The sequence below is a fragment of the Manacus candei genome, unplaced genomic scaffold, assembly GCF_025592945.1.
Source record: "Manacus candei isolate 608988 ecotype Guabito, Panama unplaced genomic scaffold, ASM2559294v1 h1tg000047l, whole genome shotgun sequence".
Classification (NCBI taxonomy): Eukaryota; Metazoa; Chordata; class Aves; order Passeriformes; family Pipridae; genus Manacus; species Manacus candei.
The window spans coordinates 13,155,845-13,182,681 of NW_026138095.1; the positions used below are offsets into that span (position 1 = coordinate 13,155,845).

The window sequence follows — 26,837 nt, forward strand, 5'->3', positions numbered from 1 at the left end:
CTATGTGGCCTTGGCGCCTTTGACGGGCTTGAGGGAGAAAAGAGCTTTGTTAAAGTGAGAAGTGAAATAGTGTGTTGGCTGTTCTCTCTGCAGGGAGAAGCTGTCGGTGGGGGAGGGGTCACAGAGTGGGGGAGAGGCTGTAAAGTGGGGGAGGGGCCACAGAGTGGGAGAGGGGTGACAGAATGGGGGAGGGGTCACAGAGTGGGGGAGGGGCCATAAAGTGGGGGAAGGGTCTAAGAGTGGGGGAGGGGCCATAAAGTGGATGAGGGGCCATAGAGTGGGGGAGGGGTCAGAGAGTGGGGGAGGGGCCATGAAGTGGGAGAGGGGTCACAGAGTGGGGTAGGGGCTACAGAATGGGGTAGGGGCCACAGAATGGGGAAGGGGCCATAAAGTGTGGGAGGGGCCACGGGGTGGGGGAGGGGTCACAGCCTGGACTCGGGGGGTCAGGGCAGTGACCTCGGGGAGGGGGAGGGGTCAGGGCATGGGGTAGGGGTCTCACCTGATCCCGGGGCTATCGGGGCCATGGCGGGGTCGAACCTGGTGGGGACACCCAAGTTTTTCCCAAATTTCCCCTCATTTTTCACAGTTTTTCATCCATTTCTCCCAAATTTCCCACTCTTTCCCCAATTTTCCCCCCATTTCCCCCATTTTTCCCAAATTTCCCCATTTTTCTCAATTTTTCCCCATTTTTTTTCCAAATTCCTTCCATTGTTCCCAAATTTCCCCCATTTTTTCCCATTTTTCCCAAATTTCCCCCCAGTTTTCCCAACTTTCCCCAATTTTTCATCCAATTTTACCCAAATTCCCCCATTTTTTTCTCAATTCACCCCATTTTTCCCAAATTTCCCCATTTTCCCCAAATTCCGCCATTTTTTCCCAATTTTTTCCTAAATTTCCCCTAATTTTTCCCAATTATCCCCCATTTTTCCTGATTTTTCACCCCTTTTCCCCAAATTTCTTGCTTTTTTCCCAGTTTTCCCTCCATTTCCCCTCAAAATCCCCCATTTCCCCAAATTTCTTACTTTTTCCCCAAAATTTCCCCCGATTTTCCACATTTTCCCGGATTTTCCCCCAGTTTTCCTTAATTTCCCCCCATTTTTCCCCATTTTTATCAATTTTCCCCAAATTTCCCACTTTTTTCTCAAATTTTCCCCCATTTTTCCCAATTTTTCATTCGCGTTCACCAAATTTCCCACTTTTTTCCCCAATTTTTTCCCATTTTCCCCAAAATTCCTGTTTTTTTCCCCCCATTTTTTCCCACTGGGGAAATTTGGGAAATTTGGAAAACTGGGGACCCAAAAATCCAAGAAAATGTGGGGAAATGGGGGAAAAATGTGTGGGAAATCTGGAGAAAAATCTGTGATAATGTGGGAAAAATGGGGGGGAAATCAGGAAAATGGTGAAAAATCTGGGAAAATGTGGGAAAATGGGGAAATTGTGGAAAATTCTGGGAAAAATGTGAGAAAAATCCGGGGAAATGGGGAAAAATGGGGGAAAATGTGGGAAATTCTGGGGAAAATGGGGAAAAATATGGGAAAATATGGAAAAAATGAGGAAAAAAAGGGGGAAAATGGGGAAAAATGTGTGAAAATCTGGGAAAATGTGGGAAAAACGGGGGGAAAATCTGGGAAAATGGGGAGAAATGGAGAAAAACTCCGGGAAAATGGGGAAAAAATTGGGAAAAACCTGGGAAAATGGGGAAAAATTGGGAAAAACCCTGGGAAATTCTGGGGAAAATGGGAGAAAATCTGGGAAAAATGTGGAAAAAATGCAGGGGAAAGGGGAAAAAATGGGAAAAATCTGGGAAAATGGGGAAAAAATGGGGGGAAAATGGGGAATATTCTGGGAAAATCTGGAAATCTGGGGAAAAAAATCTGAGAAAAATCGGGAAAAATCTAGGAAAAATCTGGGCAAATGTGGAAAAAATGTGGGGAAAATCATGGAAAATGGGGGGAAATTGGGAAAAAATCCGGGGAAATGTGGGAAAAAAGGGGGGAAATCTGGGAAAATGGGGAAAATAATCGGGAAAATATCTGGGAAAAAATGGGAAAAATGAGGAAAAATCTGGGGAAATAGGGAGAAAATGTGGGAAAATGTGGGAAAAAATTTGGGAAAATGTGGGAAAATGGGGAAAAATCGGAGAAAATGGGGGCGAAACGGGGAAAAATCTGGGGAAAATGGGGAAAAATCTGAGAAAATGTGAAAAAATTGGGAAAAACTGTGGGAAAATGGGGGAAATGAGGAGAAATCCGTGAAAATGGGGGAAAATGAGGAAAAATGTGTGAAAATGGGAAAAAATGGGAAAAAAATCTGGAAAAATGGGGAAAATCGAGAAAAATCAAGAAAAATGGGGGAAAATGTGGGAAAATGTGGGAAAATGTGGGAAAATGTGGGAAAATCTGGAAGAAAATCTGGAGAAAAATCTGAGAAAATGTGGGAAAAATGGGAAAAAAAGTGGGAAAAATGTGGGAAAATGTGGGAAATTCTGGGAAAAGTGGAGGAAAAATCTGGGGAAAATCCGGGAAAATGGGGAAAAAATAGGGAAAAATCTGGGAAAATGTGGGAGAAATCTGGGAAAATGGGGACAAACTGGGGGGGAAATGTTGGAAATTCTGGGGAAAATGGGGGGAAATGGAGAAAAATGGGAAAAAATCCCAGAAAATGGGGAAAAATGGGGAAAGATTTAAAAAAATGGGAAAAAATCTTGGGAAAATCTGGGAAAAATGGGGAAAAATCTTGGGAAAATCTGGGAAAAATGAGGAAAAATCTGGGAAAATGTGGAAAAAATGGGAGAAAATCCAGGAATTGGGGAAAAATGGGGAAAGATCAAAAAAATTTTGGAAAAATGGGGAAAATATGGGAAATTCTGGGAAAAATCCAGGAAAATGGGGGAAGAAATCTGGGCAAATCTGGGAAAAATGTGAGAAAAAATCGGGGAAAATGTGGAAAAAATGGGGAAAAAAAATCTGGGAAAATCTGGAGAAAAATGTGTGAAAATGTGGGAAAAATGTGGAAAAAATGTGGAAAAATCTGGGAAAACGGGGGGAAAATCTGGAAAATCTGGACAAAATGGGGAAAAATCTGGGAAAATGGGGGAGAAATGGGAAAAAATCTGGGAAAATGTAGGAAAATTGGGAAAAATCTGGAAAATGGGGGGGAAATGGGGAAAAATTCAGGAAAATGTGGAAAAGTGGGGGGAAATCTGGGAAAAATGGGGAAAATGGGGGGAAATGTGGAAAAATGTGGAAAAACTGGGTTAAACTGGGAGGAACTGGGAGAAACTGGGCCAGAGGGAAAGGGATGTTGCCATGGAAATGTGAGCCCACCCCTCCCCCACCCGTCCCAGGGCCCACGGGGGGGGGAACTGGGTTAAACTGGGACATACTGGGAGGCACTGGGGGGGACACTGGGAGTTACTGGGAGCTACTGGAAGCTACTGGGGGGGTCACTGGGGGGGACACTGGGAGTTACTGGGAGCTACTGGAAGCTACTGGGGGGGTCACTGGGGTTACTGGGATGGACACTGGGGTTACTGGGAGCTACTGGGGGGGTCACTGGGGTTACTGGGAGTTACAGGGAGCTACTGGGGTGGACACTGGGGTTACTGGGAGTTACTGGGATGGACACTAGGATTACTGGGAGTTACTGGGAGCTACTGGGATAGACACTGGGGTTACTGGGAGCTACTAGGAGCTACTGGGGGGGTCACTGGGGTTACTGGGGGGGTTACTGGGGGGGTCACTGGAGATACCGGAGGCATTACTGGGGTTACTGGGAGCTACTGGGAGCCACTGGGAGCAGCCCATCCCCCTCCCTCCCCAAGGTCACCCCAAGGACACGGAGGGGGAGGAGGGGGGGAAGCCCTGCCCCCTCCCAGTCCCTCCCAGTCCCTCCCAGTTCCCTCCCAGTCCCTCCCAGTACCTGAACTGGTCACACTGGGAGCGGCTCCAGGTCCCCCCTCCAGTTTGGGCCCCCGGGGCTATTTTTGGGACCCGGTGACGTCACTGGGGGGGAGGGGCCTCGAGGGGGCGGCCCCTCCCCTCTCCCTTCCCAGTACAGACCAGTAAGGGACCAGTAACGGCCCCAGTGGGGGGGGAGGGGAAGGAGGGAACACTGAGGGTGGGGATGGAGCAGGATAGTCCTTGAGCATGGGGGAAGGGCAGGAGGTTCCCTGAGGGTGGGGGAAAGGCAGGACCATCCCTGAGGGTGGGGGAGGGGTAGGCGGGTCCCTGAGGGTGGGGGAGGGGCAGGAGGGACCCCGAGGTGGAGGGAGGGGCAGGAGGGTCCTGAGGGTTGGGGAGGGGCAGAGAGGGACCCCGAAAGTGAAGGAGGGGCCCTGAGGGTCCCTGAGGGTGGGGGAAGGGTAGGAAGTTCCCCGAGGGTGGGGGAGGGGCAGGAGAGTCTTTGAGGTTGGGGGAGGGGTCCTGAGAGCGCCTGAAGGTGGGGGAGGGGCAGGGAGGGCTCCTGAGAGTGGGGGAGGGGTAGCAGGTTCACTGGGGGGAGGGGAAGGAAGGGACCCTGAGGGTGGGGGAGGGACAGGAGGGACCCTGAGGGTTGGGGAGGTGCAGGAAGGGGGGGGAGGGGCTTTGGGGGGGCCCTTAAAGGTGGGGGGAGGGGCTGAAAGTGGGTCCATCATTGGGAGGGGACACACCCACCCAAAACCCAGTAAGTCCCAGTTGAGCTCCCAGTTCAGGGAGGGGGAGAGGATGCAAAAGACACGCCCACTTGGAGAGGCTATGGCCACCTTGGGATGGGACACGCCCACCAGGGAGAGACCACGCCCACCTAAAGAAGGGACACGCCCACCCCCAAACCACTAAGTCCCAACTGAGTTCTGCCTTAACTGGTCCTTACTGGTCCCACCACCCCATTCCGTGTTCCAGTGACCCGTACTGGTCCATACTGGTTTATACTGGTCTATCCTGGTTTATACTGGTCTGTACTGGTCTGATCTTGATGGAGATGCTGAAGTGCCCCCAACCCCCTTAACTGGTCCTTACTGGTCCCACCGCCCCATTCCCCGTTCCAGTCACCTGTACTGGTCCATACTGGTTTATACCGGTTTATACTGGCCCATACTGGTCTATACGGGTCTATACTGGTTTATACTGACCTGACCTTGATGGAGATGCTGAAGTGCCCCCAACCCCCTTAACTGGTTCTTACTGGTCCCACCACCCCATTCCCCGTTCCAGGGACCCGTACTGGTTTATACTGGTTTATACTGCTCTACCGTGGTTTATACTGGTCTATACTGGTCCATACTGGTTTGTACTGGTCTGTACTGACCTGACCTTGATGGAGATGCTGAAGTGCCCCCAACCCCCTCAACTGGTTCTTACTGGTCCCACCACCCTGCTCGCTGTTCTAGTGACCTGTACTGGTCTATACTGGTCCATACTGGTCTGTACTGGTCTATACTGGTCTATACTGGTCTATACTGGTCTACACTGGTCTATACTGGTCTATAATGGTCTGACCTTGAGGGAGATGCTGAAGTACCCCCAAGCCCCTTAACTGGTCCTTATCGGTCCCACTGCCCCATTCCCCATTCCAGTGACCCATATTGGTCTATACTGGTCCATACTGGTTTATACTGGTCTATACCGATCTATACTGGTCTATGCTGCTCTGTACTGGTCTGACCTTGCTGGAGATGCTGAAGTGCCCCCAACCCCTTTTAACTGGTCCTTACTGGTCCCACCGCCCTGCTCCCCATTCCATTGACCCATACTGGGTCGTGGTGGCAAGAACCCCAGCAGGAGCCAGGTGGGGTCTTCCTGCCATTGGATGAGTGCTCTGGGAGGTCAGGGCTGCTCCCAGATCCAGATCACACCAGCACATTTCCAAGAGCACTGTCAAATGGGAAGGACAAAGCACAATTATTAGGAAGGAATGGAGCTTTTCTCAGTCAGTGTTTCCAGTTTCCTACTCCTGAGGAATCTGGGGTTGAGAAATGGAAAAGAAACTCTTATGTTGGACAAGTCACTGAGACTCCTGAGCTGTAACTTGGAATGCACAAGTGCTTCTGTAAGCAACTTCCTAAAGTGCTTTCGGTCTCTCCTCTGCTTTTGACAGAAGCAGCATCACTTCTGCTGGACCCCTCTGTTTTTTCTTTATCTGCCCTTTTCCACCTGCCTGAGGTTTCTCTCAGGTCAAAGTGAGAGCGCAGACATTTGGATGGAGTGCTGACAGGAAAGTCATGAATGGATTTCTGATGTTGAATCTACTGTTTTGAAATCAGAAAATGTGGTGCTGAAGTCATCGTTAGCCTTTGAGAGGGAAACAGGAGAAAAATCGGATAAACTTGTTGCTAAAAATGAGCTGCTTCAAACTGAGGTTGACCACCTTCAAAGTCTTGTTGCGCCAGAGTGCAGAGAGAAAACTTGCTAAAAAAACAGGCTCCTGGTTTGGTCAGGCAACTTCCTAAACCAGTGTCTTACCCTGGCATTGAGACTTGGGAAACCACAGAGAACCCTGATTCTAAGTCTCAGGAGAGAAAGAAACAAGGAGAATTTGAAGTTCAACTGATGTTTCTAGAGTCTCCCAGCTTTCCTCACATTAATGAAAATAGACTGAGTGATCCCTGTGATAATGAACAAAGGGAAGATTATTCTTTACCTCCCTCAATTTCCTTTGTGCCTGATACTGAATCCACTATAAAACCTTGGACTCAAAAAGAGAACCCGACCCAGAAAACAACTCAATTCATTCTGATTCAAGTGGTTAAAGAGCAGAAGCATTATGGCGATAAACCTGGGCAAATTAAAAGCCAACCAGTGAAATCCTATCAATATATCACATATCTTGGGATTCCACTTTGTTCTCATCAACAGTTAATACAATTTCCAATGGATATGGGGACAAAATGTTCACAGCAAAATGCCAAAGATGGGATTAAAACCCAGACGAAAAAGAATTAAAATCACTGGAGAAAAAGAAGAAACCAGTCTTCAACCAAGAGCTTCACCCTGTTACTGTTTTGTTGATATTACCTTTTTGCTTTTTATTCTAATAATCACATTGTATGTTAAAATTTGGATGATTATGAAACAGTCAGCTCACTGATTACCCCCATCAATACTAGACGATGCCCGCAGTATACACCCGTCCCAGCCCCTCCAGGAGCCCTCAAATCCCATCCTGGTCCCACAGGACACTGCCAACTTCCCCTCAAACACTCCGAGGCCCCCAGATTGTCTCCCAGATCCAGAAAACTCTTGCTGCCTGCCCATGGAGTGCCCAGTGTGGCCCACCAACTGCACCACAAAGCCAAAGCTTCCAGACTTTCTTTCCTGGCAATTAGGGCTGTTGTTTCCTATTTTCAGCCATGCCTCCCAACTGATAGCCCAACTCCCAAACTGCTAGCATGCCTGTTGATACAGAATTGTTAAAATAAACCTTGCCAGTATATGTTTTCAGACACTGATTATTTAGTGTCGTTTTACTTTAATCCACCCCAAGGGAATTATTAATAAAAACCTGAGTTACCCCCTCTCCCCTTTTCCTGGGGCGGGTTGTAACACCAATCAACACTGACTCCGCCCAGTAGGCATAGCAAAGGAAGTTTCCTTTTGGTTTAGGGTTTAGTGTTAGGGTTAGGGTTAGGGTTAGGGTTTAAGGTTAGGGTTAGGGTTAGGGTTAGGGTTAGGTTTTGAGTTAGGGTTAGGGTTAGAAAGGGTTTGGGTTAGGGTTAGGAAATTTAGGGTTACAGTTAGAGTTAGCAAAAGTTAGGGTTAGGGTTAGGGTTAGGTTTAGGGTTAGCAAAAGACAGGGTTACTGTTAGGGTTAGGGTTCGGGTTCGGGTTCGGGTTCGGGTTAGGGTTAGGGTTAGGGTTAGGGTTAGGGGTATGGGTAAGGGTTAGGGTTAGGAAGAATTTGTCTCAGTGCGCGATCTAACTATCGCGGTTTTAGCCCATTCTGGACACACAGCGGTGCCCAATAAGCCCCTCTCAGGCTATAAGTCCGATTCATTGCCCACCGCTGTCAGAATCTTTTGCTTTATCTCTTGGGTCTCTGCTTTTGCTGTTGCTGTTCAGTTGCGTGTCTGGCAGAATACCCACCGTCGTCCAGTATGTACTCTACTTCTATAGAGCACTGTCCCCTAACCCCAACATTAAAAGAGAGACTGGAAGCTATGCGCAAACCCTGTTCCCTAACCCTAACCCTAACCAAGAGACTGCAAGCTATGCGCAAACCTTTTTCCCTAACCCTAACCTTAAAAAAGAGACTGCAAACTATGCGCAAACCCTGTTACCTAACCCTAACCTTAAAAAAGAGACTGCAAACTATACGCAAACCCTTTTCTCTGAACCTAACCTTAAAAAGAGACTGCAAGCTATGCGCAACCCCGATTCCCTGACCCTAATCCTAAAAAAGCGAATGCAAGCTATGTGCAAACCCTGTTCCCTAACCTTAACCTTAAAAAAGAGACTGCAAGCTATGCACAAAACCAGTTCCCTAACCCTAACTTTAAAAAAGAGACTGCAAGCTACTAGGGTTAGGGTTAGGGTTAGTGTAAGGGTTAGGGTTGGGGTTAGGGTTTAGGGTTAGGGTTAGGGTTAGGGTTAGGGTTAGGGTAAGGGTTAGGGGTTAGGGTTGGGGTTAGGGTTAGGGTTAGTCAGAATCTGTCTCAATGCGCGATCTAACTATTGCGGGTTTACCCCATTCCAGGAACGCAGTGGTGCCCAGTAAACCCCTCTCGGACTATAAGCCCGATTCAGTGCCCACCACTGTCAGAATCTTTTGCTTTTTCGCTTGGGTCTCTGCTTTTGCTGTTGCTGTTCTGTTGCGTGTCTGGCAGAATACCCACCGCCGTCCAGTATGTACTCTGCTTCTCTAGAGCACTGGCCCCGCCCACTGGGTGGAGTCAAGAGGTGGAGTCCGTGTTGATTGTTCTGCGTCACTGGCTCTGCCTACTGGACGGAGTCAGTGCTGATTGGTGTTACAACCCGCCCCAGGAAAAGGGGAGAGGGGGTAACTCAGGTTTTTATTAATAATTCCCTTGGGGTGGATTAAAGTGAAACGACACTAAATAATCGGTGTCTGAAAACATACTGGCAAGGTTTATTTTAACAATTCTGTATCAATAGGCATGCTAGCAGTTTGGGTGCTGTCATACCACAATGTGACACAGAGATAACCTTGGGGGGGGGAAAGAAAATGCGTAGGGGAGAGAAAGGCAGGATAAGAGCAAGGGAGAGTAAGAGAAAGAAAAGCTGAGAGTGGACAGATGTATATAGTCGCCCGCGGGGTCCAGCGATGCTTCCATGTCTGTCAGTTGAAGTGGTGGCCTTGGTCTGCCGGGGGTGAAGGAGGGATGTCCCCATACTCCAAGAAGTTATGAGTTATAGCCATGATTAGTGTCACGGACCATGCCTCGAGCCTCCAACATCTCGAGGGTTGCAGTCTCTCTTCTAAGGTTAGGGAACAGGCTTTGGGCATAGCTTGCAGTTACTGTGTGGACCAATTGTCAGAGACTGAAATGGTTAATGATTTATGCATTCTAGGAGACTTTTCAGGCTTTTGACTTGCATGATACCTCTGATGAGCAGTCGGGCCCCTCCCTCCCTCCAGTGCTGACAGTGTGAAGCCCTGAAAAGGCAAGAGCTGAGCTTACAGGCTTTTGACTGTTGATATATCTGATGAGGAATCAGGCCCCTCCCTCCCTCTGCTATGAGATGTTAGGGTTAGGGTTAGGGTTAAGGTTAGCAAGGGTTAGGGTTTAGGTTTTAGGGTTTACGGTTTGGGGTTTAAGATAGAGTTAAACCATCATTTTCGGGGTATGGGCCCGATAGCTTAATTAGCTGACCTTACTAGAAAATAATATAGAGGGAATATAGAGGATTTTGATTCCTTTAGTGTAGGTTCGATTCCTACTTTTCTAAAATTAGGAAATGAGAGGATTGGTATACCTCTATGTTTACTTTATCATAGTAACCCTTTTGGATTCAGGCACATTTCCTTGAGTGTCTTAGGTAGGGGGGTAGGCCTGCATAGGAGATCGGAAGACTGGTATGCCATAGGCATATGTTAGGGGTAAGAAGTTTTTTCAAAGCAAATGTATGAGTTGATCATATTGGAATCGAGGGTAAGAGGCGTGGATTCATAAGAATCCTGCGGAAAGGAGGAGGGTTTTTGTAGCTAAAGTAGGGGGAATGAGTTCTTGAGGGAGATTAAGTGAGCTGGGGTTTAGGAATAGAATGGTTGTGAGTGCATTTATTAGTATAATATTAGCATATTCGGCAAGAAAAAACAAGGCGAATGGCCCTGCAGCATATTCTACGTTGAACCCTGAGACTAGTTTAGATTCTCCTTCTGTCAGGTCAAATGGAACGCGGTTTGTTTCGGCAAGAGTGGAGATATACCATATTATTGCTAAGGGCCAGGAGGAGAAAATGAGGTAGAGAGGTTCTTGAGTTGTAGCTAGGGTATTGAGGGTGTAGTTACCACTAAGGATAATTACGGATAGGAGAATAATGGCTAGGGTAACTTCGTAAGAGATAGTTTGTGCGACTGCTCGGAGGGCGCCGATTAAGGCATATTTTGAGTTAGAGGCTCACCCTGATCATAGAATTGAGTAGACTGCCAAGCTAGATAGAGCTAGAAGGAAGAGTATGCCAAGGTTTAGGTCAGTAAGGGGAAAGGGTAGGGGAAGTGGTGTTCAGATTGTAATTGCTAGGAGAAGGGCTAAGATAGGAGTAGATATAAATAAGTAAGGGGATGAAGTTGATGGACGAATTGGTTCTTTAATGAATAGCTTTACTCCATCTGCTATAGGTTGTAAGAGGCCAAATGGTCCTACAATATTAGGCCCTTTTCGGGTTTGCATATAACTTAGAATCTTACGTTCAACTAGGGTAAGAAATGCTACGGCGATGAGGATGGAGAGAGCATAGGATATTGATATAATAAAGTAAGTGAGGGTTAAGTGAATTGTCATGTGGTTTGTGTTGGAGCTAGGGAGAGGATTTGAACCTCTGGGTAAAGGGCTTAAGCCTTCTGCATTTGCCAAACTCTGCCACGCTAGCGGTCCTTTTCTAGGAGGGGGTTATGGTGGAGCTCTTAGTAATTTAGTTGGGTTCATTACTGGGTGCGAAGGCGTGCTTGTGGCATAGGCCTTACTTCTTCGATCCTTTCATACTAGAAGGAGTTGTAACATAGATAGAAACCGACCTGGATTACTCCGGTCTGAACTCAGATCATGTAGGACTGTTAATCGTTGAACAAACGAACCCTTGGTAGTGGTTGCACCACTAGGATGTCCTGATCCAACATCGAGGTCGTAAACCTCCTTGTCGATGTGGGCTCTTAAAGGAGATTGCACTGTTATCCCTGGGGTAGCTAGGTTCATTAATCAATTATATTGGGTCTGGTTACTATTAGCACGTTGATGGGTAGTTCTTGGTTAAGATGGATTGTCTGATATTTGGAGGTTAAGTTTGTCTCCAAGGTCGCCCCAACCAAAAAATGCACACCAGCAAAATCCCGGGGGAGTAGGCCCTGTGGGTGAGTATTGTTTATGGGAGTGGTAGCAGATTTTAAAGTCCCACAGGGTCTTCTTGTCTTATGGGGTTATTCCTGCTTTTGCACGAGAAGATCAATTTCACTGATTATCTGTAGGAGACAGCTAAGACCTCATTAAGCCATTCATACAAGTCCCGATTTATGGGACAATTGATTGCGCTACCTTTGCACGGTTAGGATACCGCGCCCGTTGAACGAATTGTCACTGGGCAGACTTCACCTTTAATACTTGGTTTGCTAAAGGCTATGTTTTTGGTAAACAGTCGGGGCTTGGATTTGCCTAGTTCCTTTTACAGATTTTAATCGTCTTTGGGGGCACTCCATAGGTGGGTTAACAGAGTTTTGGGTATAAGATCTTGTTAAGGTTAAAAAATATCCTGTGGATTGTTAATAATGTTGTAATGTAAGCTTGCGCCATAGAGGGGATCCCTAGTTACTTATTTTAGCATAAATTCTCTTATTTAATATAAGTTGGCCTATTGGGGAAGAGGGAGTCATGGGGAAGTTTAGATTTTTTTAGGTGAGGAGCTTTGACGCATTCTTTAATGGTGGCTGCTTGAAGGCCCACAATTAAGCTGTAATTAAATTTATCCGCTAGGGGAGAGTGTATTCTTTTTTAAAGGAGCTGTACCTCCTTTAAATAGCCCTTAATTCGCTTCATGTGGGTTGAGTGTAGTCCTGGGAGGTGAATTAAGAGGGAACTAAGATTCATTTCATAGGCAACCAGCTATCACCCAGCTCGATTGGCTTTTCACCACTACTAACGAGTCTTCCCACTCTTTTGCAACAGAGACGGGTTTACTCGTAAGTAGCTGGTTTGGGTTTCGGGGAAGCAAGCTTAAATTGGCGTTTTGCTTGGGTAGTTCTGGCTAAATCATGATGCAAAAGGTACAAGGGTTGGTCTTTGCTATTTATTGCTTGGTTTGTCATTACTCTTTCATTCTTCCCTTACGGTACATGATCTCTATTGCGTCTTGAGTTTACCTTTCTATCACCTATACTAGGTTGAGTGAGAGAATGTTTTGATTTAATGGGTAGTATTAACTTAGTTTCTATGTAATCTGGTAGAAGAGCTAGAGTTAGGCTTCAAGGTGATCTGATATGGAACAGATATCTTTCAGGTGTAAGCTGAATGCTTTAGTTATAGCTACGTCTTGGTAGACTAAGTGCACCTTCCGGTACACTTACCTTGTTACGACTTGCCTCATCTCTAGCTTAGGGGTTTATTATAAATAAAATTAATCCTAGCTTGTGAGGAGGGTGACGGGCGGTATGTACGTGCTTCAGAACCAGCTTAAAGGAGGCATTATTATCCTGCTTTACTGCTAAATCCGCCTTTTAGGAGTGATTTCACACTCCTTGTCGTGAGGTATTCTATGCTAGAAAATGTAGCCCATTTCTACCATCTCATGAGCTATACCTTGACCTGTCTTATTAGTGGGATGTTGCTGTTGTGCCCACTGTTAAACCCTCAGTTTAGGGGTGGGTTGACGACGGCGGTATATAGGCTGATTTGGCAAGGGATGGTTGGGTGTATCGTGGGTTATCGGTTATAGAACAGGCTCCTCTAGGTGGGTTTGGAGCACTGCCAAGTCCTTAGGGTTTTAAACGTTTGTGCTCGTAGTTCTCAGGCGGATGCTGAAGTGGTGAAAGCATCGGGATTTAGGGCCAGGCATAGTGGGGTATCTAATCCCAGTTTGTATCCTGGCTTTCGTGGAGTTTTGTTGATCATGAAGCTAAGATCATTTCTATGGGAGTATTGGATGCATCTTGTGCTTATAACAGCTTGGTTACATTTCAGTCTTAGTTGAAGTGATAATGAAAAACCACTCTTTACGCCGTATAAAGTTAATTTGGGTTTCTTGTGTGACCGCAGTGGCTGGCACAAGATTTACCAAGCCTGGTAAGTTGCTTTAACTAAGTCAAGTTTACACTTATTGCTTAATATTAATTACTGCTGAAAACCTGTGGGGGTGTGGCTAGGCAAGGCGTTTTGGGCTACAGTTGGAGTGGTGTGCCTGATGCCTGCTCCTGCTGTCTTTTTAAGGTGCTGAGGGCATTTTCACTGGGATGCGGATACTTGCATGTATATATTTGGCAAGAACTAACTGTAAGGTTAGGACTAAGTCTTTTTTGTCCTTGGGTATGTGTAATAGCCGTCTTAACATCTTCAGTGTTATGCTTTATTGTAAGCTACAAGGACTAAGGCTGTTATAGGCATAGTGATTATTATTGGGGCTTGTTTTAGTTGTAGTAATAGTTGCTATTGATTTAGGATTTGTTTAGTGGTTGGAGAAGTAGTTCTAGTGGATAACAAAAATGTGTTGTTGAGAAGTTAGAAGAGTAGAAAGGGGCAGGATTGTAGTGTTGTGGGCGGGTTTGTTAAGGTTTTATGTTCTTGTAGTTGAAATTACAACGATGGTTTTTCAAGCCAAAGGTCTTGGATAGAGGCCAAGCAGGAATTGTTATGACGTACTTTATACTATTTTTAAGTGTTAGTTTTATTTTGGGAGGACTAGCAGTTGCTTCCAATCCTTCTCCATACTATGCAGTAGTGGGGTTAGTGTTGGCGTCTATTGTAGGGTGTGGATGGTTAATGAGTTTGGGGGTGTCTTTTGTATCACTAGTGTTATTTCTGGTATATTTAGGTGGGATGTTAGTGGTTTTTGTGTATTCGGTTTCATTGGCAGCAGATCCATTTCCTGAGACCTGAGGGGACTGGCAGGTTGTTGGGTATGGTGCTGGGTTAGTTTTAGTGTTGGGGGGTGGGGTGTTTCTTATAGGGCTATCTGAGTTAGAGTGGTTGGGGATAAACACGGTGGATAGTGGGGGTGTTTTATCTATTCGGTTGGATTTTGAGGGAGCGGCTATGTTTTATTCTTGGGGGGTGGGACAATTTTTAATTGCGGGCTGGGGTCTGTTGCTGACGTTGTTTGTTGTGCTAGAACTTGTACGAGGGTTGTCTGGTGGGGCAATTCGGGCGGTTTAAGGAGGTGTGGTTCAGAGAATAGTTTAATGAAAATGTCAGCTTTGGGAGTTGTTGATAAAGGTTTGATTCCTTTTTTTCTGAAGGGTTGGAAAAAAGTTTGGGACCAACTGTTAAAGGTGTATGTGGGTGGAATATTAGTTAGAGTAGTGGGGGCGATTAATTGGGGAGGTAAGAGGGTGAAAGGAAATGATGGGGTAGATTAAAGTGTAAACAAAGAAATGAACAAATGAATGATGAAAGGAAATGATGGGGTAGATTAAAGTGTAAACAAACAAATGAAGAAATGAATGATGAAAGGAAATGATGGGGTAGATTAAAGTGTAAACAAACAAATGAACAAATGAATGATGAAAGGAAATGATGGGGTAGATTAAAGTGTAAACAAACATGAACAAATGAATGATGAAAGGAAATGATGGGGTAGATTAAAGTGTGTTAAAAAAATTTAACAAATTGATGATGCAAATGTCTTAATTGGAAAATTAGGGGAATGGAAAGTTTGTAAAACTTGAAATTTTTGTTAAAAAATTTAAAAACAAAAATTAATGATGAATAGAGGGAAAGTCCCTAGATCATTGCAAAAAATGACAAAATTTTTGTAATTTTTTGTGAAATTGACGACAAAAAATATGTCTGGCGTGCATTAATTAAATTGTAACTTGATGAGAGACGTAATGGAAAAACCAAGCCAACAGCACATGACAGTGCATCAGTGCAACAGTATGAGACCGAATAACACTTGAAACCATATCATTAATTTTCACGCGAACGTGTGACCATAAGGGGTACATGTCAACCATATATGGGAGCCCCCTGGCGGAGCACTCTGAAGGGCTTATTGAAATCTACCCCAAAAAAAAACCCCAAAAGTTTAGAAGAGAGAAAATGCCGCGATCACGAGGTCCAGGTTGGCCGAGCATCCCCAACCATTAGTAACGGAGCGCAAGTTTAGGAAAATTAAGCAAGTTATGGCCCTGACCGAGGAACCAGAGGCGACAAAGAGCAAGTTATGAGAGTGGGTTATTGGTGGAAAGGGAAAGAATACACCTGAAGCTGGACATGATAAACATTACTAACGCCGGGTTGCTGGTTTCTCGTGAGGAGTACGACTAATAAATAACCCAGCACTTCTTGGTTGGTACATAGAGCAAGGTTAAGTGGTGAGTGGTCCATGGACCATGGATTTTAGGTTCTGTGACGTTCCTCGTATTGAGAAGGATTTTATGCGAAAATTAGCAGCCTTAGGTTTTAGTTCGTTTGGCGGGATTATTCCTAGACCATGACATGTTATGTCCTTGTGTGGGAATGTGCCTAGATCTGTGAATGACAAGTTTTGGATTGGATGGGAGATAGTATGGAAATTTGGATGGTTTTTGCAATAATAGTATGTCAGATTTTCCTACATGCATGTTATGTCTAATGTGGTGGAGGATGCTATGCAAAGTAATACATACCGTAGGGTATGGGGGAAGGGGGGGGACCCTCCCCTTGATGTACATGTTGATTGGAAAGTTGGGGGGTGCTTGGATATTTTTTGGAAAACTCTAAGAAGAGGGCGGTCTTCAGTCTTTGGTTTACAAGACCAACGTTTTTTATAAACTATTAGAGTGGTTAGAGGTTGAGTATCTTATTTTCTAGGGGACTAGTAATGGGGAATAAGATGAGAATGATTGTGAAGTAGGTAGTTGAGGCGAGTTGTCCGATGATAATAAATGGATGTTCGACTGGTTGGCTACCGATTCATGTAAGGATTAAAAGATTTGTTACTAGGATTCAGAATAGAAGTTGGGAGAGAGGTCGGAAGGTTATAGTTCGTTGCTTTGACATGTGGAGGAATGGGGCTAGAAATAGAATTAAGACGGAGGCGGCTAGGGCTAGGACTCCTCCTAATTTGTTGGGGATTGATCGTAGGATGGCATATGCAAATAGGAAGTACCACTCAGATTTAATGTGGGGAGGTGTTACTAATGGGTTTGCAGGTGTAAAATTTTCTGGATCTCCTAAGAGGTTGGGTGAGAATATGGCAAGTGTTATTAGAGGAATGAGGAGGAACAAAAGGCCTAGAATATCTTTTATTGAGAAATAGGGGTGGAATGGGATTTTGTCGCAGTCTGAATAAATACCTAGGGGGTTGTTTGAGCCTGTTTCGTGTAAGAAAGTTAAGTGGATGAGGGTGAGAGCTGCAATTAAGAATGGGAGGAGGAAGTGGAGGGCAAAGAACCGGGTGAGTGTAGGGTTGTCGACTGAGAATCCTCCTCAAGCTCATTCTACAAGTGTTTGGCCAATGTAAGGAATTGCTGAGAATAGGTTAGTAATTACTGTAGCGCCTCAGAATGATATTTGGCCTCATGGGAGGACATATCCTACAAAGGCAGTTGCTATTAGAGTTAAGAGGAGAATAACTCCTGTGTTTCAGGTTTCTTTATATAGGTAGGAACCATAGTAGAATCCTCGTCCAATGTGTAGGTAAATGCATATGAAGAAGAAGGAGGCGCCATTTGCATGGAGGTTTCGGATTAGTCAGCCGAATTGAAGATTTCGGCATGTATGGGCGACGGACGTGAATGCCAGAGTGATATCCGCTGTATAATGTATTGCTAGCAGGAGGCCAGTGGTGATTTGGATTGTTAGACAGAAGCCAAGAAGAGATCCAAAGTTTCATCAGGCGGAAATGTTTGGTGGTGTTGGGAGGTCAATTAAAGAATTGTTGATTATTTTTAGAAGGGGGTGATGTTTTCGTAAGTTAGGGGCCATTAATTCTTAGTTCTGTGTAAATAAGATTATAATTAAGATAGATAGAGCGAAGGATCCTAGATAGGTTTTGATTAGTCCGGAGTGTAGAGTAGTTGAGATTTTGGATACTTTGAGTTGAAGGGTCGCTAGTCCTTCTGGGCCTATTTTTTTATATCAGGATAGGTCGATTAAATGGGATGCAATGTTCTGGCCGTTGTTTAGGAGTTTAGTAGAGCTGAGGCGGTGTATAAGGGGGTTAAAATATCCTAGAGTACTGGAGAAGTTTATAGTGATATTTTGTTTGGGGGCAGAGAAGGTATGTGTGAGTTTTGATAGTTCTAATGCCAGAATGATGCCTAATGTTGTAATAATGATAGCAGTGGTTTTTGTGACCAGTGGTATGGTTATAGGAGGGGTTTTTGTAGGGGAGATATAAGAGGCAATTAATAGACCAGCTATAATACTTCCGAGAGCGAGACGAGTAATTGGGTTTGTGACTGCTGGGTTGTTTTCATTGATGGGAGTAATGGAGGGAATTCGGGTGTAGTCAGTTTGTACTAGTAGGGCTATACGTAGGCTGTAAGTTGCAGTAAAAGCTGTAGCTACGAGGGTTAGGAGGAGTGCTCAGGTGTTTAGATAGGAGGTGTTAAGACTTTGGATAATGAGATCTTTTGAGTAAAACCCTGCTAAAAATGGTGTGCTAAATGAGAGCTAAATTTCCGATTGTCAGGCATGAGGTAGTTGTAGGGAGTAGTTTCTGTAATCCTCCTATTTTTCGAATGTCTTGTTCACCGTTAAGGCTGTGAATGATAGACCCAGAGCAAAGGAAGAGTATGGCTTTAAAGAATGCATGCGTAGAGATGTGTAGGAAGGCTAGTTGAGGTAGATTTAGGCCAATAGTGACTATTATTAGTCCTAGTTGGCTGGATGTAGAGAAAGCAATAATTTTTTTGATGTCGTTTTGGGTAAGAGCGCATGTAGTGGCAAATAGGGTGGATAGGGCACCTATACAAAGGCCCATAGTTAGGGCAATTTGGTTGTTACATAATATGTGGTGAGTGCGAATAAGTAGAAAGATTCCGGCAACTACTATTGTGCTGGAATGGAGTAGGGCAGATACAGGGGTTGGCCCTTCTATAGCTGCTGGGAGTCATGGATGCAGGCCAAATTGGGCGGATTTACCTGTGGCGGCTAGGATGAGCCCTAAGAGAGGGAGAAGGGATATTTGGGTTGGGGAGGATTGCTGTTGAATTTCTCAAGTGTTTATTGAGGATGCTAGTCATGCTATGCAGAGGATTAGTCCAATATCCCCAATACGGTTGTAAAGTACGGCTTGAAGTGCAGCGGTGTTGGCTTCTGCTCGACCGTGTCACCATCCAATCAGGAGGAAGGATAGAATTCCGACTCCCTCTCAGTCGATAAATAAGAGGAATATGTTATTAGCGATGATTAAGATGAGTATTGCAATGAGAAAGATTAGAAGGTAAAGAGAGAATTTTGTGGTATGGGGTTCTGAGGCTATATATCATGTTGTAAATTGAAGAATAGATCATGTTACGAATAGTGCAATAGGAAAAAACGTTAAGGAGTATTGGTCTATTTTAAGGCTAAAAGGGATTTTGAAGTTCGCAATAAATTTTCATTCTCAATAGAAAGTGGTATTTTCCATGTTTAAGGAGATGGAGAGGATTATGGGAATTAAACTAACTATGAAGGAAGTTTTAACAGTGTGTATGATGGTTGTTGGATAGTTTAGGTAGTTTTTGGATAGGAGGGGGAGTAGGATGGGTATAGAGAGGGTAGCCAGGGTCAAGAATATAGAGGTGTTGAGGATTAATGGGAAGTCCATTACTTTTACTTGGACTTGCACCAAGATGAATGGCTCCTAAGACCAGTGGATTGCTATTATCCTTTAAAAGTAAGGGGGTTGAGGTCTTAGGCTCAGATGCAAGAGTTAGCAGTTCTTGTTGGTTAAACCTCCCCTCGGCAGGCAAGAAGAGTTTAACTTCTATTTTTAGGATCACAGTCTAATGTTTGGTTTAAAACTATGCTTGCATGTGGGAATTCCTGAGATTAACTCTGGTTTTAGGATGAGGAGGAGGGAGGGTAGGATATGAAGTGTTATAAGGAGATGTTCTCGTGTATTTGAATTTTGGGTGGTTGTAATATAGGTTGGAGTTGGACCTCGTTGGGTTATAAGGAGTATGTAGAGGGTATAGGCTGCAGTTAGTAGAGTTGCGGTTCCGGTTAGGATAATGGTGAAGGTGGATCAGTTGAAGAGTGCAATTATGATAGTTAATTCAGCTATCAGGTTAGTGGTAGGAGGAAGGGCTATGTTTGTTAGGTTGGCTAGGAACCATCAGATTCCTGTTAGAGGTAAAAGAGGTTGTAGGCCTCGTGTTAGAAGGAGAGTACGACTATGTATGCGTTCATAGTTTGTATTAGCTGGGCAAAATAGTATGGAAGAGGTGAGTCCATGTGAAATCATTAGGATTATGGCCCCTGAAAAGGATCAGTGGGTTTGGATTATTGTTGCGGCAATGACTAGACCTATGTGGCTTACTGAGGAGTAGGCGATTAATGACTTAAGGTCGATTTGGCGTAGGCAGATGGAGCTTGTCATTAGTGCCCCTCATAAGGCTAGGGTTAAAAATGGGTAGTAGAGGTAGTCTAATAGGGAGTTTGTAATTATTGAGGTACGCATAATGCCGTATCCCCCAAGTTTGAGGAGGAGCGCAGCTAGGAGTATGGATCCTGCGATTGGTGCCTCTACGTGGGCTTTTGGGAGTCACAGGTGTAGTCCGTAAAGGGGAACTTTCACTATGAAAGCGAGCAATAGGGCTAGACTTGATATGAGGCCTGTTCAGGAGTTTGTAAGAGATGAGTGTGAAAGTTTTATTATAGTGATGTGTATAGTTCCTGTTTGGGTGTGAAGATAGAGGATCACTACTAATAGGGGAAGAGAACTAATTAGTGTATAAAATAAGAGGTAGATTCCGGCACTTAAACGTTCTGGTTGGCTACCCCATCGTGTGATTAGAATTAGGGTAGGGATTAGGGTAGCTTCGAATGCGATATAAAATAATATCAGTTCTAAGGCTGAGAAGGCCAAGATAATGAATGGTTGGGTGAGGATTATGGTTATGGTAAAAATATATTTTCGCGTGGGAGGTTCTTGTTGAAGGTGATTTTGGCTTGCCAGAATTATAAGAGGTAGAAATCAACAAGATAGAACTAATAAGGGGGATGAAATTTGATCAGTTCCAAGTCATGGTGATAGGTTTTTGCTAGGGTAATAGGTTGAAGGAAGTCATTGTAAGCTAGCGGTTGCAATTAAGAGGCTGTGCGAGGTGACATTGAGTCATAGGAATTTTGGAGGAGATAAGAGGGTCATGGGGAGTAATATGACTGTGGGGAGAATAATTTTTAACATTGTAGAAGGTTTAGATTGTGTAAATGATCCGATCCGTGAGTTCGGGTGGAAGCTACTAGGACTGCTAGACCGGCGCCTGCTTCACAGGCTGAGAATGCTAACATAAGAATGGGCATTAAGGTGGGGGATGTTGTTTGGGTTTGAATAGGTCATATGGAGAGGGCAATGTATATTGATAGTATTATACTTTCTAAGCATAGCAGGGCAGAAATTAGGTGTATTCGGTGAAAGGCTAGTCCTCGACTACTTAGGGTGAAGGCAGAGTAGAAGCTTAAATGCAGAAAGGTCATTGAGAAAGTCACGGGGTAGGACTGTGGTTTGTTGAGCCGAAATCAACTGTCTTTGCTAGACTAACTTTCTGAAGTTATTCTGCTCATTCTAAGCCCCCTTGAATTCATTCATAAATTAACCCTAGTGCGAGGAGGAGAATGACTGTGGAGGTTCATGTTAAGGTAGTGAGGGGGGAGAGGAGTTGAGTAGCCCATGGGAGGGGCAGTAGGAGGACAATTTCTAGGTCGAACAAGAGGAATAAGATTGCGACAAGGAAGAATCGGATTGAAAATGGGAGGCGGGCAGAGCCCAGTGGGTCAAAGCCACATTCGTATGGGGATAATTTTTCTGAATCTGGATTTATTTGAGCTAATCAAAGGTTTAGTGAAGTTAAGATAATACATAGTGATAGAGAAATTGTGAATATAAAGAGGATGATGTTAATTGCCTTTCTCTGGTTTTGATCCAGATTTTAGAGATTGGAAGTCAATTGTAATTAATATACTAGAAGGGCAAGATCCTCATCAATGGATTGTTATGTAGAGGAACAGTCAGATAATGTCAACAAAATGTCAGTATCAGGTCGCTGCTTCAAAGCCAAAGTGGTGGTTGGATGTGAAGTGGAATTTTACGAGGCGGAGGAGGCAAATCAAGAGGAAGGAGGATCCAATGATTACGTGGAGACCATGAAATCCTGTGGCGACGAAAAAGGTTGATCCATAGACTCCGTCGGCAATTGAGAATGGAACTTCATAATATTCTATTGCTTGAAGTGCTGTAAAGTAGAATCCTAATAGGACGGTTATAAGTAGGGCTTGGGTAGCTTGGTTCCGATTGCCCTCTGTAATGCTGTGATGTGCTCATGTGACAGTGACTCCTGAGGCTAGGAGGATAGCAGTGTTTAGTAGGGGGACTTCTATTGGATTGAGAGGTTTGATTCCTATAGGAGGTCATTGTCCTCCGAGTTCTGGAGTGGGGACTAAGCTGGAGTGGAAGAATGCTCAGAAGAATCCTAGGAAGAAGAATGCTTCGGATGTAATAAATAAAATTATTCCGTAACGTAAGCCCTTTTGGACTGTAGGGGTATGGTGGCCTTGGAATGTGCTTTCTCGTACGATGTCACGTCATCATTGGAGTATCCCTAGGATTATAGAGAGTAGGCCTAGGAGTAAGAGTTGGATAGAGTGGTGGTGAAATCATATGGCTAACCCAGAGGTAGTGAGGAGGGCGGCTGCTGCTCCAAAAATGGGTCAAGGGCTTGGGTCTACTATGTGAAATGAGTGGGCTTGGTGTGTCATTAAGGGTTAAATGTTTTCTTGTAAGTAAAGGCTTAGAAGAAGTACAAAGACATACGCTTGGATTATTGCCACGGCCACTTCTAGAATTGTTAAGAGGAGTAGAATTGTTCTAGTTAGAAGGGACACGGTAGGTATAATGGGAAGGAGGACGGTAGTGGCTGTTGAAATGAGTTGGATGAGCAGGTGTCCTGCTGTGAGGTTGGCTGTGAGGCGAACTCCTAAGGCTAAAGGGCGAATGAGAAGGCTTGTTGTTTCAATTATGATGAGGGCAGGAATTAGAGGTGTTGGGGTGCCTTCTGGTAGGAGGTGTCCAAGGGAAGCTGAAGGTTGGTTTTGTAGGCCTGTTAGCAGGGTGGCAAGTCATAGAGGGAAGGCGAGGGTTAGGTTTATTGATGGTTGGGTGGTAGGTGTGAATGTGTAAGGTAGGAGGCCTAATAGGTTAATTGTTAGAAGTATAATTATGAGTGATGATAGGATTAGGGCTCATTTATGGCCTTTTTTGTTTAATGGGGTTATTAGTTGTTTTGTGATTAAATGGAGAAATCAGAGTTGAAGAGTTGAAAGACGATTTGTAACTCATCGATTGCCAGGAGAAGGAAGTAATAGGGTTGGGAATAAGAGCGAGATGAGGATAAGGGGGATTCCGAGGAGGGTTGGGCTTATGAATTGATCAAAGAAGCTTAGGTTCATGGTCAGTTTCAGGAATGGGTTTTTATAGTGGGTAGTGTTTTGTTGGAGGGTGAGTTAGTTGGGGTAAATAGTAAGAGTTTAGGTTGAAGGATAAGAGAAAAAGTGAATCATGAAGTTAGTATGATAAAAAGTCAAGGTGCGGGGTTTAGTTGGGGCATGTCATTAAGGAGGGTGAATAATCCTCTTTCTCTAGCTTAAAAGGCTAGTGCTGGTTCATAGCTTCTTAATGATTAGGATGTTAGAAGTGAAGACCAGTTTTCGAAGTGTGTTAGAGGGGCTGATTCTACTACGATAGGTATGAAGCTGTGGTTGGCTCCACAGATTTCTGAGCACTGACCGTAGAAGATTCCAGGACGGGTTGTGATAAAGGAAGTTTGGTTCAGTCGTCCTGGAATTGCATCGGTTTTTACACCAAGGCTAGGAACAACTCAGGAGTGGAGAACGTCATCAGCTGTGACAATAATTCGAATCGGGGATTCTATTGGAATGACGATGCGGTTATCAACTTCTAGGAGGCGGAAATGACCGAGTGGTAGATCCATAGTTGGTAGTATGTAAGAGTCAAAAGATAAATCTTTAAAGTCTGTATATTCGTAGGATCAGTATCATTGGTGGCCAATAGCTTTGAGGGTGAGGTCAGGCTCATCGATTTCGTCTATCATGTAGAGGATTTGAAGGGATGGGAGGGCTAGTATAATTAGGACAATGGCAGGTAAGATTGTTCAGACAAGTTCTACTTCTTGTGCGTCGACGGTGTTGGAGGATAGTTTTTCTATAAGTATAAGAGCTAGTAAATACAGGACTAGGCTACAAATGGCTAGTGCGACTATTAGTCGTGAAATTCAATAAGTTCTTCTATAATAGGGGATGAAGCGTCTTGAAAACCAAATTGAGAGTGGTTGGCCATGGAGTTGGGATGGGATGTACTGGGTTTTCACCTGTGATTTAGCCTTGACAAGACTATGTAATGATTTTACTAACAACCCATAAGAAAGAAGCATGAGTGGTTTGATGCGGTTGGCTTGAAAGCAGTTTATGAGGGTTCGATTCCTTCCTTTCTTGTACTTGGACAAAAGCTGGTTCTTCAAAGGTATGGTAGGGAGGAGGGCAGCCGTGAATTCATTCAATGTTTGTGGAGGTAAGTTCTGGTTGCACTACTTTCCGTTTGGATGCGAAGGCTTCTCAGATAATGAACATTAGTATAATTCCAGCTACTATGGAGATGAGGGAGCCGATGGAGGATAGGGTGTTTCATAGGGTATAAGCATCTGGGTAGTCTGAGTATCGTCGTGGTATACCAGCTAGGCCTAGGAAATGTTGTGGGAAGAATGTTAGGTTGACCCCAAAGAATATTACTCCAAAGTGGGCTTTAGCTCATGTAGAGTGAAGGGTGTAGCCAGTGAACAGTGGGAATCAATGTGTGAAGCCAGCTAAAATGGCGAATACTGCCCCCATAGATAATACATAGTGGAAATGTGTAACTACGTAGTAGGTGTCGTGCAGGACGATGTCTAGGGAGGAGTTGGCAAGAACGATGCCTGTTAGTCCACCAATGGTGAAGAGGAAAATAAAGCCTAGGGCTCATAGTATGGGCGGGTCTCATTTGATTGTTCCACCGTGTAGGGTTGCTAGTCAGCTGAAGACTTTAATGCCAGTGGGGATTGCAATAATTATGGTGGCGGATGTGAAGTAAGCTCGGGTATCTACGTCCATTCCAACTGTAAATATGTGGTGAGCTCATACGATAAAGCCCAAGAAACCAATGGATAATATGGCTCAGACTATGCCTATGTAGCCAAAGGGTTCTTTTTTACCGGCGTAGTAGGCTACAACATGGGAAATAATTCCGAATCCTGGTAGGATAAGGATGTAGACTTCTGGATGGCCAAAAAACCAGAATAAGTGTTGATATAAAATTGGGTCTCCGCCTCCTGCGGGGTCAAAGAATGTAGTGTTTAGGTTTCGATCTGTTAGAAGCATTGTAATGCCAGCAGCGAGGACTGGTAGGGAGAGGAGAAGTAGAACTGCAGTAATTAGGACGGATCAAATGAATAGAGGGGTTTGGTATTGTGAGAGAGCAGGTGGTTTTATATTGATTGCTGTGGTGATAAAGTTGATTGCCCCAAGGATGGATGAGACACCTACCAGGTGAAGGGAGAAGATGGCAAGGTCTACTGATGCACCGGCATGGGCTAGATTTCCGGCTAGGGGTGGGTATACTGTTCATCCTGTTCCGGTCCCGGCTTCTACTGTAGAAGATGCTAGAAGAAGTAGGAAGGATGGAGGAAGTAGTCAGAAGCTCATGTTATTTATTCGTGGAAGTGCTATGTCGGGGGCACCAATTATTAATGGTACTAATCAGTTACCAAACCCTCCGATTATAATAGGTATTACTATAAAGAAAATTATAACGAAGGCATGTGCGGTGACGATTACATTGTAAATTTGGTCATCGCCTAAAAGGGGGTCTGGCTGTCCTAGTTCTGCTCGAATGAGGAGACTAAGGGCTGTGCCGATTATACCAGCTCATGCGCCAAAAATAAGGTAAAGTGTGCCGATATCTTTGTGGTTAGTGGAAAATAGTCAACGGTTGATGAAAGTCATAGGTAAGATGGCTGAGTGTAGAAGCGTTAGGCTGTAGTCCTTTTTACAGAGGTTTGATTCCTCTTCTTATCGATTCTGTAGTGAAGTTCCTGTTGAGTTGCAAGCTCATTGATGTGCATTAAACATGCGCCGGGATCTAGTAGACAGAAGCCTGTTGGTTGGGGCATTTAGTTGTTAACTAAAATTTTATGGGATCAAAGCCCATCTGTCTAGGGGGAGGTTCTAGCTTAATTAAAGCATCTGAGTTGCATTCAGGAGATGCAGGTTAGTATCCTGTGTACCTTAACAGAAACTAAGAGGGATTAGCCCTTGTTTAAGGCTTTGAAGGCCTTCGGCTTAAATAACCTAAGTTTCTAAGGGATTGCGAGTACTATGGGAGATAGTGGTAGGAGTATAATTGATAAGGAGGTAAAGGTTGTGGTTAGGGTGTTAGTTGGTTTGTTAGTTTGTCATTGTTTTATGTAGTTAGTGAAGTTTGGGGGTAGTGTGATGGTTGCACAGTAGGCCAGTCGTAGGTAGAAGAAAAGTCCAAGTAAAGAGAGTAGGGTAATAGCTGTGGCTACTACTGTTAGTTCTTGTTTTGTGAGCTCTTGAATAATTAACCACTTGGGTAGGAATCCCGTTAGGGGAGGAAGACCTGCAAGGGAGAGGAGAGTGAGCATAAGGATTGTGGTTAGTGATGGAATTTTGGTTCATGTGGATATAACAGTGGATAGTTTTAGGGTATTGGTTGTGTTAAGGATGAAGAAGATGGCGGAAGTTGTTACAGTATATAGATAGAAGGTAATTAAAGTCAGATTGGGGTTATAGTTGAGAATAATAGTTATTCATCCTAGGTGTGCGATAGATGAGAAATAAAAAGATTTTCTCTCTACTTCCTGTCAGCAGCGATACCTGGCCACTTCATGGGAAGCAGGGCTTTACCACACAGAGAAGCCGCTCAGAAGGCATGTATTGTAAAAAAATGGATTTTCCCCCTTTCCTGTTCCTTTCCTGAGCTCTTGTAGCTGAGTTGACGCCATATATTCTGCAATGTCCCTTTGGTCCATTTGGCTCAACTGACCTGTCTGTATCGCCTCCCATGATCTTGCCCCCGATTCAGGGGACGAAGCTGACAATGCAGATGCTGCACCAGCCCTGCTCAGCAGTTGCCAAAGCACTGGTGCGATTAACCCCTTTGTAGCTCCCAATGCAAAGCACAGCCCTGTGACGCCTGCAGTGAGAAAATGAACTCCAGCTCAGACAGACCCAACACATGTGGGATTCTGAAATGTCTCAGGGTTCCTTTGGTTCC

The 26,837-nt window shown here is 44.6% G+C and overlaps 1 pseudogene; it reads right to left on the reverse strand.

Annotated features, from left to right (window-relative positions):
* Positions 1-26,391, reverse strand: LOC127475892 (NADH-ubiquinone oxidoreductase chain 2-like; annotated as a pseudogene).
* Between the last annotated feature and the right edge of the window lie 446 nt (positions 26,392-26,837).